This window comes from Rhinopithecus bieti, unplaced genomic scaffold (assembly GCF_001698545.2).
Source record: "Rhinopithecus bieti isolate Rb0 unplaced genomic scaffold, ASM169854v2 scaffold_26676, whole genome shotgun sequence".
In the NCBI taxonomy this organism is placed as follows: domain Eukaryota; kingdom Metazoa; phylum Chordata; class Mammalia; order Primates; family Cercopithecidae; genus Rhinopithecus; species Rhinopithecus bieti.
In genome coordinates this window covers 611,018-623,274 of record NW_016812009.1, presented here as the reverse complement: position 1 = coordinate 623,274, position 12,257 = coordinate 611,018, and positions in this window count along the sequence as shown.

Below are 12,257 nucleotides of genomic sequence, written 5' to 3'. Positions count from 1 at the left end.
TTTTTGAGATGGTATTTCACTCTTGTCACCCAGGCTGGAGTGCAATGGCACGATCTCAGCTTACTGTAACCTCTGCCTCCTGGGTTCAAGAGATTTTCCTGCCTCAGATCCTGAGTAGCTGGGATTACAGGTGCTACACCCAGCTAATTTTTGTATTTTTAGTAGAGACGGGGTTTCACCATATTGGCCAGACTGGTCTTGAACTGCTGACCTCAGGAGAGCCACCTGCATCGGCTTCCCAAAGTGTTGGGATTACAGGCGTGAGCCACTGTGCCTAGCCCTAGGGACTTCTTAAGAGTCCAAAGTTTAGGCAAGGGTTTGCAAACTCAGATGTCTATATATACCAGAAAGGGTATATTAATCAGTTAGATAAGCAGAGAGCTGTGATGATTCGTACATAGATGCTTCTTGACCATCGGGAATGGTGGGGACTGTGCCAAGGGGAGAGCCCATATACATCTGAAGGGGTCAGCTTCTGCTCAGCTCCAGCTGATTGTGGCCTGGCAGGAATGAAGGTCCAAGGTAGCTAAAGGGGCTCATTTCAAAGCAAAATTAGTTCTGACTTTTCCATGAATTCTCTCAAATTGAAAGTGTTGGCGAGTAATTCGAAATTCAAAAAGAAAAGAAAAACATAGTATAAAGCACACCCAGCATGCTGATAAGCTAGACGTGAATATAGGATTGGTACTGAGTCCTCTGCATAGACTTTTTTTTTTAACAGTAGAGGTATACGAAGGAAAGGGAGACACAGGCAGGGCACACCAGTGCAACGAGGACCACAGCTGCCTGCCTGCTGACAAAGTGTGGTGTTGTCTCCTGTCCACCACGTGACAGGGTCTGCAACAACATTCCCTCCTAGAGTGAGGGAGATGTGTTAAGGTATGAATAGTGGTTATCAGACATCAGAGAATATCTTCAGCTTTCCAGACGCATATCAGGAAGAAGCATGTCCTACACTTTAAAGGATGCTGTAGCCCAGATGTGGTGGCTCAAGCCTGTAATACTAGCACTTTGGGAGGCCAAGGCAAGCAGATGACCTAAGGTCAGGAGTTTGAAACCAGCCTGGCCAACATGGCGAAAACCCATCCCTACTAAAAATACAAAACTTAGCAGGGCGTGGTGGCACATGCCTATAATCCCAGCTACTCGGGAGGCTGAGGCAGGAGAATCGTTTGAACCCGGGAGGTGGAGGTTGCAGTGAGCCAAGATCGCACCATTGCGCTCCAGCCTGGGTGACAGAGCAAGATTCCATCAAATAAATAAATAAATAAACATAATTTTTTTTTTTTTTTAAAGATGCTATGAGTGAGCCAACAGCTTGCTGCAGTTTTCAGAGGCGTTCGAACCAGAGTGACTCTATCTTGAGTAGGGGCTGGGTAAAATAAGGTTGAGACCTACTGAGCTGCATTCCCAGGAGGTTAGGCATTCTTAGTCACAGGACGAGACAGGAGGTTGACAGGACTGGTGTTACAAGATACAGGTCATAAAGACACCGCTGATAAAACAGGATGCAGTAAAGAAGCCAGCATAACCCACCGAATCCAAGATGGCAAGGAAAGTGACCTCTGATTGTCCTCACTGCTCATTGTATGTGGCACTTACTCCATGTGGTCTAAAAAGGGGAGGAATCCTCAGTTTCAGGAATTGCCCTGTTTTCCCAGAAAACTCATGAACAATCCACCCTTTGTTTAGCATATGATCAATAAATAATCATAAGAATAGCCAACCAGCAGCCCTTGGGGCTATTCTGCCTATGGAGTAGCCATTCCTTTGTTTCTTTCTCTCTCTAATAAACTTGCTTTCATTTTACTCTGTGAACTCACCCTGAATTCTTTCTTGCATGAAATCCAAGAACCCTCTCTTGAGGTCTGGACTGGGACTCCTTTAGCAGTAACACAATGACGCCCCACTGTCCCACATTTCTCTCTCATGGTCTGCCTTCTGCTGCCCTTGTAGAGTCCTCATTTTAATGCCTATTTTGTGGCTGATTTTGTGGCCCTTCCCTCTCATAGCTTAATACCTTCTCTTCAGACCCCCATAACTGCCCTTGGCTTCCCTCATCAACTCCAACCTGGCCCCAGGGTGGACCCAGTGCTCAGGTCCAATGCAAGGATTCCAGGTTTCATCTTGTAGGTCCCGTGAGTCAAGACAGAGGAGAGGATGGAAATGTCACCATGGAAAGAAGCAAACTTTAAGATCAGTAATTATAATAGCCAACAACGAGTGGGAATAGAAGCTGTGTCCTCAGAGATTCCCAGAAAGAGTGTCAGTGGACAGTGATCTTGGTTTGGTCGACTCAAGTCAAGAAGCATCTACAAATAATCACACACGCCCCGCTACTGTGTGTCTGGTGCCCCACGGTGCTTACATCGTGAACTTGTAGAATTCTTGCAACAGTCCCACGAGGTAAGAGTCAAGATTGTCCCCATATTACAGAGGAGAAACTCAGATCCATAGAGGTTAAGTCACTTGCCTCCAGACATTTATCCTCTTTCCAAAACTGGACTCAACTCCTGAGTGCTGCTCCGAAAGAGTGCCTTTCAAATCACCTCTGGCAAAGAACCCGTTTTTGCACCCTAGTTCATCACAGACTGACACTTGTGTAAAATACAATCACAAAGTGAATGACTAGCAAAACCATTAGGCATTGGAAGGTGCAGCAATGTCAGATTATTCCCGAAGTTTCTGAATGTTCTCTGTCTCTATCCTTATCACATTGTGGTTCAGCAACACAGAACCCCAACAGCACAAGCCACATGCACCTGGGGTAGCGCTGTGCCAGTCCATCTCACTACACACTCAGGCTCTCAGGATGTAAAGTACTTTTGGGAACCACTTGTCTATATTCCAGCGGCTGAACTGTTCACCTCCATGGGTTCATGACTCTCGCGCCGTGTTTCTGGTTTTTGTGATTTTGGGAGAGCCACCCCGTATTGTACAAGAATGAGATTAATTAGCCCCTCAAGTCCCTTTCAAAACCAAAATGCTAGGATTCCATCTCCTTTTACAGCACCCCAGTTCAGCAGTACGTTTGCAGGGCCAGCTGTTTTTGTTCTTGGATTCATTCATAAAAGTAGTGAATGCAACAAGAGCCACCCTTTTCTTTCCTTTGCCTTGTCTGAAAGGGGGCAGGGAGGGAGCAGGAGAGCCCGCAGACGCAGGGGACGTGTCAGACGTGCGACAGGAAGGGCTCAGCGAGGCGAGAGCGGAGCTGTGAGGAAGGAAGGCAGGTGGGCGGAAGGCGGGTAGGGGGGCCAGGAGGGGGCCGGGTGGCCCCGCAGACAAACACATGGAATCAATCGCCCCAGGCAGGGGGTGGAGGTGCACCTGAGAATTACAGAAACACCTGGCCTGCTTTCTGAAGTAGGGGAGGATTGAGAGCTGCTGAGGAAGGGGGTTGATGATGGAGCAGGCTGGGCGGGATGGGAGCTTACTCCAGGACATTATTGTGATATCTGGGCTCTTGGTGATTGGAGGGTGGGTACTTCTTATTGTCTGTACAGTCAGGGTCCAGCCAGGGAAGCAGGAGGGAGGGAGTTCGCTCGCTAAGTCTTATTCAGAGACTTTAATGGAGGGAATTGGTTACAGAGGTACTAGAAAAACTTCCTTGGACTGGAGGGGTGACAAGAAGAGGTGCTTTTTCAGAGCCCAGGAGCAACAGTCACCGTATAAAATACAGGACACCGGTTAAATCTGAATTTCAAATGAATAACAAATAATTGCTAGTATTTTAAAAGCCAGTATAGAATGCATTAAATGCCACAGAATTGTATAATTTAAAAAGATTAAAATGGTAAGATTTATGTTATGTGTACTTTATCATAATCAAAAATGTAATATAAAAATGTATCTGGTTGGGCCGGGCGTGGTGGCTCCCGCCTGTAATCCCAACACTTTGGGAGGCAGAGACGGGTGGATCGCCTGAGGTCAGGAGTTCGAGACCAGCCTGGCCAACATCGTGAAACACTGTCTCTACTAAAAATACAAAAAAATTAGCCAGGTGTGATGGCACACTCCTGTTGTCCCAGCTACTAGGGAGGCTGAGACAGGAGAATTGCTTGAACCTGGGAAGCAGAGGTTGCAGTGAGCTGAGATCACTCTACTGCACTCCAGCCTGGGTGACAGAGTGAGACTCCATCTCCCAAAAAGAAAAAAAAGTATCCAGTTTATCCGCAATTCACATTTAACTGGTGGCCTGTATTTTATTTTAAAAATTTAGCCACTGTACATTCTAGCAGACACTAGAATAATGGTGGGGGCTGCCCCCACGGGAGCTGGGGCCACAAAGGAGACACAGCTGCTGCCCAACAAGGCAGGAAGTGGAGGGACCGGAGTAGAAGGAATGGCCAGCTTCTCCCCTCCTTCTGGTGGCCCTCCAGTGACCTACCAGTTCCTCCAATCAGCCATGGCTACCTGGAAGCCAGAGGGCAAAGGCACCTCAGAAATGCAGATGCAAGGAAAGGACTGAAGAGCAAGCATGCAGTCATTTTAGATGATCCAGGAAGGCTGGACCTCCCTGGCCCAATCGCCGCAGTTGTATTTTCTGTGCAGGCTGAAACGAAGCTGCAGGTTCAGTGGTGTTATCCCTGAGGTTCTTGCTCTCCCTACTCTGATCCATGAGTAAGTTGTTACTGCTTGCTGCCAAGGACGCAGACATGAATGCGTGTGTGGAGCAGCTTCTGTGCACAAAGCTCCCCACTAAGAATCCAGGAGAAGTGCTTCAGTTGGGAAGTTCAGGATATGGTTCCCCAATGCCCATTCATTCATTCATTCATTTATTCAGCATCTGCTTATGAGATAGGCGTGGTCCTCGGCAGTTGAGTAGATGGTAGTATAGAAGGCAGACACATTCCACATTGTCAAGGTACTTATGAATCTACTCTGTTGGGAAGATATCAAATGCAATGAGAATTAACTAAAATATAAGATGTGAATGGTAAATTCAGGAAGAGTCTCACAGAACAGTGAGGAGGGTGCACACGACCAAGAGAAAATGGACAGTATAAGTGATGCTCAGAGAAGGTAACGAGTGCCTGGCATGGTGCCAGGTGCTGGGGAACAGCAGGGCAGAACTGGGCATTTGCTCACCTCTCTTTCCAGGAACTCATGATGTTGCCCACAAGAATCTCCAGATGGCAACTACAAATATCTCTTTACTCTCTTGGCTTCTCATAACCCTGCAGGGAGGCCCTTGGAGGGAAGAGAACAGATTTGGTTGTCTAGAGCTCTTGGGTTCATGCCAGGCTCAGCCTCTAGCTCTGCGGGTCCTGGGGCCTCAGTTTCCCATCTGTGAAGTGAGGGGTGGCTTTGATGATCTCTGCCCCTGCTCTGTGATTCCTCAGGTTCTGTGATGTCAGCACTTCTGTGTTCCAAATCTGCTTCCCTCTTACTGCTGACAGCTCTCCAAGTGGCAGGAGCTACAATCAGTCATTTGTCACTCTGGAGCACCAAGCTCAAAGCTCTGAATGAATGACTCGATGAACGTGTACAGGTCACCTTGTGCAGTGACAAAGATTCTTTGCTGGGACAAACTTCAATTCGGCTTCTGAATCTCCTCAGAGATTCTTTCTTGTAAAATCCAGTTTTAGCAAAGAGCCCTGCTAAATCAGTTTAGCAAGAAGGTCCCTGATCCTTGTGATTTGGACACTGTTTCTAGCTGATCAGGTTCCTCATCCTCCACCATCCCCCAGGTGCTGTCTGATCACCCTGGCCTGTCTTCAGCAAGAATCATGTTAGCTCTGTTTGGCCAGAATCCCCCTTACCCCTAATGTTTACTCTCAGTAATTTTCCGTCCACTGACCCCCACCCTGCTCCTTAGCTACAAATCCCCACTTGCGCAGGTGAGCCTGGTCTTTCGTCCCTGCTGTCAGACCTTATTGCAGTGGTCCCTAAACGTATAGGGATAGTCCTGAGTAAAGTCTTCCTTACTCTGGTTTAGCAAATATCATTGAATAATGTCTTTCTTTAACAGCAGGAATGTCCGAATATTGGACCGTGGCTGTTGCATCAGGCTGGAAGGGTTGAATCCTGGTTCTGCCACTTACCATCTTGAGCAAAGTTATATGAACTCTCTGGCATGTGTGTTCCTTCATTTGTAAAATGGGAATAATAATAGTACCTAATAGATTTGTAAGACCGAATAAAATCATGCATGTAAAACTGCTGAGAACTATGTCTATTTGCTTTCATTATTTATAAATATCATTATTTTTTATTCACCCTTCATAGATTTAGAAGCCAATAATAAATTCATTCTCACTGCCTATATTTATCGTTTTTCAATCTGTGGTTTATGAATCATTAGTGGATTATGAAATCACTTTAATAGGTACAATCATATTCGTGTTTAATGACTACTTATTATAATTATGTACAAAAGATAAGCATATGGAAAAAAGAATATAATAGAAATATTAGTGTATCACATGTAGTAAGCGTAAGTATCTTCATGTGAAGCTTGATTTTTCAGGCTGGTGTATGTGTGTACACATGTGTGCACACACATAGTGTAGTTTGCTGGGTTGTGATGTAAAATGTGTTTCTTACCGGGTGTCATAGTCCAAGAAATTTGAAACCACTGCTTTAGGTTAAATCACCATTCCCCATAATTCTGCGCTTCATGCTTTTCAACACTCCAGTTCCTCTCTGACCTTCAAGCAAACACCACTTCCCCCTCCTCCACCTCCTCCTCCTCCCCTTCCTCTCCTCCCCTTCCTCACACTATATTCACCCCTTCCTTCACCCTCCCTGCCTCTGAGAATCAGAACTGCTCGGCCTTTCTCTCCCTGGAAGCCCAGCTTCTCCTCCCCAACCCTCCCACTGTAGGGTGCCAGAAAGGTGCTTTGGGTGCCAGACAAGGTGGGAGCCCGGGAGCTGCCACAGATGCTGGTGGTGGCTGGGGCTGGCAGGAAAAGAGCCGGCGGCCAAGGGATGCGGTTTGGCATTTTATCATCAGAGCATGCTCCGGGTTAGGTACACAGCAAAATCAGAGGCCTGGGGTCAGTTGTGAGGGAAAGACGTTCCTGAGGGGAGAGAGGGATTAAGCTGGAGGGAGGATGAAGAGGAGAGGAAGAACTGAAAGACTACCTGGAGAGGAGTCCCCGAAACAGGAGGCAAGGAATGTTCTTCAGGAGCCAGCTGGGGAAGAGAAGCGGCCTGGGTGCAGGTGAAGGAAAGGCTGGGAAAGGCTGGAAGTGATGTCTCGGGCAGGCAGGGGCTCAGCTCAGCAACACCGCTGGCTCAGTCTGCAGAAGAGGTTTTCCTGGATGGCCGTCTCACCCTGCAAGGCCCTCCTCCTCACTGAGGGAACTCTCTGGAACCTCACAAAATCAGGAATAGCTTGCTCAGGATTAAGCCAACCTAGCTGTGGCCACCATCACTGTAGCCAGGGGACCCCTTGGCTTCATACTTTGCAGCTTCTGCCCTGGCAGTGTCTGGGCAGTGTCGGGGGGATGCTTGCTTTGCAGGAGAAAGCCCAGTATCTGGGCGGGGCCTTGCAGACAGCCAGAACCCTCTGTACACAGCACCTCCTCTGCCCTTCTGTCAGGTTGAGAGCTGAGAAAATGAACAGACCACTCCACCAGCTCACCGGCCCTCTCCTCACACCCAAACTCCAAGACAAAAGGGACATTATCTGCATCCTCCAGAGTCTTATCCTTGAAAGTGTCTCAGTGGCTTCACACTGAAGTCCTGGGCAGGGTTGGCAGGACTGGGTCCCTGAGAGGCTCTAATGCCTCGGCCCATCTTGGCCTCAGTTTCCTCAAGAAAGCAGATCTGGGAGTCACTTGGCTTTGGGTTCTGTCTGGAATTGACCATGACGGGCAACCAAGCCACCTCCCTAGTGGGGATTCTGCTTCCTCATCTGTGCAAAGAAGGGCTTCTGTGGAATAGCATTGACCTTGATGATAAAGAGTTCTGTAACAGGTTGCAGGGGGCAGACAGGTAAAGGGAACAAGTAAACCTTGCTAGGTGTAACAACAGGCCATAGCAGGGATATGGCAAACTGGAGAATCCTTGCTGTGTCTCAAGGGGCAGCTACTACTACATTCCAGACAAAGAAGCTGAAAATCTGTGATTTTATGTGAAATCTCCAAAATTGTAAACGTGGACACGTAGTTTCAAAATGTCCAATCATCATGCAGGGCAAGCAAAAATGTCTGTGAGTCTGACTTGACCTGTAGGTACCAGTTTTCTACCTTATCCAAGTGGTTCTCAAACATGAGTGTGCATCAGAATCAGCCAAAACGGCTTGTTAAAACAGATTGCTGGTGGCCGGGCACCATGGCTCATGCCTGTAATCCCAGCACTTTGGGAGGCCAAGGTAGATGGATCACTTGAGGTCAGGAGTTCGTGACTAGCCTGGCCAACAAGGTGAAACCCCATCTCTACTCAAAATACAAAATTAGCCAGGCATGATGGCACGTGCCTGTTATTCCAGCTATTTGAGAGGCTAAGACAGGAGAATCGCTTGAACCCAGGAGGTAGAGGTTGCGGTGAGCCAAGATCACACCATCGCACTCTAGCCTGGGTGACAGTGAAACTCTGTCTAAAAACAAACAGACAAACAAACAAACAAACAAACAAAACCAGATTGCTGGGCCCACCCAGAGTTTCTGCTTGATGGAGCATCAGCTTCTGATGAAGGTGACCTAGTAAACATACTTTCAGAACCACTGCCCTATACTATAGGAATACTAACACCACCGCCATGTTATTCCTTACATGCTGCCAAAGCCACTTGTCGTGAGGCATCGTTGAGATTCTAGGCCCCTATTTTGACAGAGTGATGATTATGATAATAAATGAATGAAGTAGGCACTGTAAATAGCACCTTATTTTAGATGAAAATAGCTATTATGTGGTGGATCTGAAGCCAGGCAGACAGACCCCAGAAACCACCTCCCCTGTGCAAGCCTTCTTCTTACACCCTATATCTGTCTTAGTCCTTTTGTGCTACTTTAACAAAATATCTGAGGATGGGTAACTTTTACAGAATAGAAATGTATTTCCTGCAGTTCTGGAAGCTGGGAAGTCCAAGATCAAGGCGCTGGCAGATTCAGTGCCTGGTGAGGGCCAAGTTTGTGCTTCCAAGATGGTACCTTGTTGCTGCATCCTCCAAGGGGACAAACGCGATGTCCTCGCATGGTGAAAGGGACAAACTTGCCCCCTCAAGCCCTTTTGCAAGATACAAATGTCAGAGCCCTCAGGGCCTAACCATCTCCAGAAGGCCTCACCTCTTAATATTGTTGCACTGGGGATGAAGTTTCAACATGAGTGTTGGAAGGGACATGAACATTGACACAAACATTCTAAGTACAGCACTGTCACATATTCAGATCCTTCAGGTCATGCTTTGTTTTTTCTTTTTGAGATGGAGTATTTTTGCTCTGTTGCCCAGGCTGGAGTGCAATAGCGTGATCTTGGCTCACTGCAACCTCCGCCTCCTGGGTTCAAGCAATTCTCCTGCCTCTACCTCCTGAGTACCTGGGATGGGATTACAGGCACCCACCACCATGCTCGGCTAATTTTTGTATTTTTGGTAGAGACGAGGGCTCACCATGTTAGCCAGGCTGGTCTTGAACTCTTGACCTCAGGTGATCCACCGACATCGGCCTCCCAAAGTACTAGGATTACAGGTGTGAGCCACCTCACCCAGCTGGGTCACGGTTTTTAATGCATGTATCTTCATAAGTCAAAGCAAATTGTGTGTTAACCAATTACTCACTCACTCAATGAATGTTGAGCTTATGATATAACTGCAGATCCTGCTACAAAAAGGAATATAGCAAGCAAGGCAAATGGGTAGGGAGCGATGGTGGAGGAAGACTAGGCCATGCTAAGACAGAGTAGTGTGAGGAGGAAAAGTAAGAGCTTTTCCTCGCCTTCTGCAAGGTTCATGGCTGACTCCCCTGTAACAGAAGAACAATCAACAAGGGGAAAACTGGACCAATTTAATATAAATTTATGTGACACAGGAGTCCTCAGAAGTGAAGACCCAAAGACAGAAAAAACTCTGTATTTTTATGCTTACGTTTGATGAAGAATGGACAGTTGTGTAAATTATGATTGGACAAAGATGGTGTGGTCTAATGATGAGAAAGTGGGGGAGTCTTAGCAAGACCTGTTTGTTCAGATTCTTCTTGGCATCTCTCTGTCTTCATTCCTTTTCTCTGGGTATAGGGCAGGACACCTATCACATGAGGGTCTTATGACCTACTTTCAGGGGAGGTAGGTCAGGGAATTATTTAATGGCCAGCTCTCACGCAGAAAGGTGGGAGAGGCTGGTCACGGTGGCTCATGCCTATAATCCCAGCACTTTGTGAGGCCAAGGCGGGCAGATCATGAGGTCAGGAGTTCAAGACCAGCCTGGCCAACATGATGAAACCCCATCTCTACTGAAAATACAAAAATTAGCCAGGCGTGGTCGTGGGCGCCTGTAGTGCCAGCTACTCAGAAGGCTGAGGCAGGATAATCACTTGAACCTGGGAGGTGGAGGTTGCAGTGAGCCGAGATCGTGCCACTGCACTCCAGCCTGGGTGACAGAGTGAAACTCCATCTCAGAAAAAAAAAAAAAGGGGGGGGGTAGAAGGTCAGAGAGTGACCTCCAAGGTTCCGCATTTGGAGCATGGGGGTGTAGGTGTACAAGATGTAGCATTTGTAGCTACAGCGCATTTCCTGCAAGGGTAGCATGTCCTGCACTCCATCAGTAGCCAAGGAAGGCCTCCACCAAGGAGTTGACATTTGAGCAGAGACCAGTGAAATGAGAAAGTAAGGAAATGAAGGAGAGCAGCAAGTGCAAAGGCCGTGGGTGAAAACAAGTGTGGCGTGTTCTAGGACCTGCAAGTAGACCAGCGTGACAGGGAAAGTGAACAGAGAAGAGAGTGCTAGCAGATGAGGTTGGTGAACTGGGCAGGTATCTTGAAGGTCATGCCAACGAGTCTGCATTTTATGCTAGGTGGGGTGGGAAGCCATGGGAGGGCTTTGAGCAGGGGAGTGACAGGCTCTGATGAGGTTTGGACTAGGCTCCTTCTGATTGCAGGGTAGAGACCAGAATCGAGGAAGATCAGAGTGGAAGAAAATGGAGCTGGTGTCTCAGTGACAGTATGCCCAGAGATGCCCAAAGATGCCCAATGGATGAGCTGCTGCAACCTGTCTCAGCCATGGGGGATGGGAGAGGAAAGTGGAGAAAGGAAAAAAAAAAAGAGTAGAGAGAAAAGAATATGTAATGCAAAAATTAAAATTACCTGATAAGCCAGGACATGGGAAGTTCTGCCTCCCTAATGGGGACCCAGGAAGATGTACGAAGAGAAGTAAAGCCACTTTCTATGGACACGGAGAAATTCAGAACACGCAGCCGCCCAGGATTCCTGGCTCCCAGTCTTGGCACACAGTGCTCCACCTTGCTGGGAAAGTCAGATATGAATCTGTGGAAAGATGGTTTCAGCTTACAGGGCGCTCTTCTATTAAGCTTATCTAAAATGCTTAAATTTTAAAATTTTCCCATTAGGAGGCATGGAAATAGTTGAAAACTAAATCGAGTTGATGGTTGCACAGATGTATCAATTTATTATACGAAAAGTCAGCCAGGCACAGGGGCTCACATCTGTAATCCTAGCACTTTGTTTTTTGTTTGTTTATTTGAAATGGAGTCTCATTCTGTTGCCCAGGCTAGAGTGCAGTGGCATGATCTCGGCTCACTGCAAGCTCCACCTCCCAGGGCAAGCCATTGTCCTTCCTCAGCCTCCTGAGTAGCTGGGACTGGAGGCATGTGCCACCACCCGCAGCTAAGTTTTGTATTTTTAGTAGAAACAGGGTTCTGTCATGTTGGCCAGGATGGTCTCAAACTCCTGACCTCATGATCCGCCCGCCTTGGCTTCCCAAAGCCCCAGAATTACAGGCATGAGCCATGGCGCCCAGCCAATCCCAGCACTTTGGAGTCACTTGAGGCCAGGAGTTTGAGACCAGCCTTGGCAACATAGTGAGATGCTATCTACAAAAAAAATTTTTTAAGTCAGCCAGGCATGGAGGTATGAGCCTATAGTCCCAGCTAGTCAGGAGGCTGAGATGGAACGATCACTTGAGTCCAGGAGTCTGATGCTGCAGTGAGCTATGATTGCATCACTGCACTCCAGCCTGGGCGACAGACTGAGACGCTGTCTCAAAAATAAATACATAAGTAAATAATAAAAGTCATCAAACTGGATACTCCCTAAGGGTGAACATAATGGTATGTAAGTCCACCTCCATAAAGTTATTCT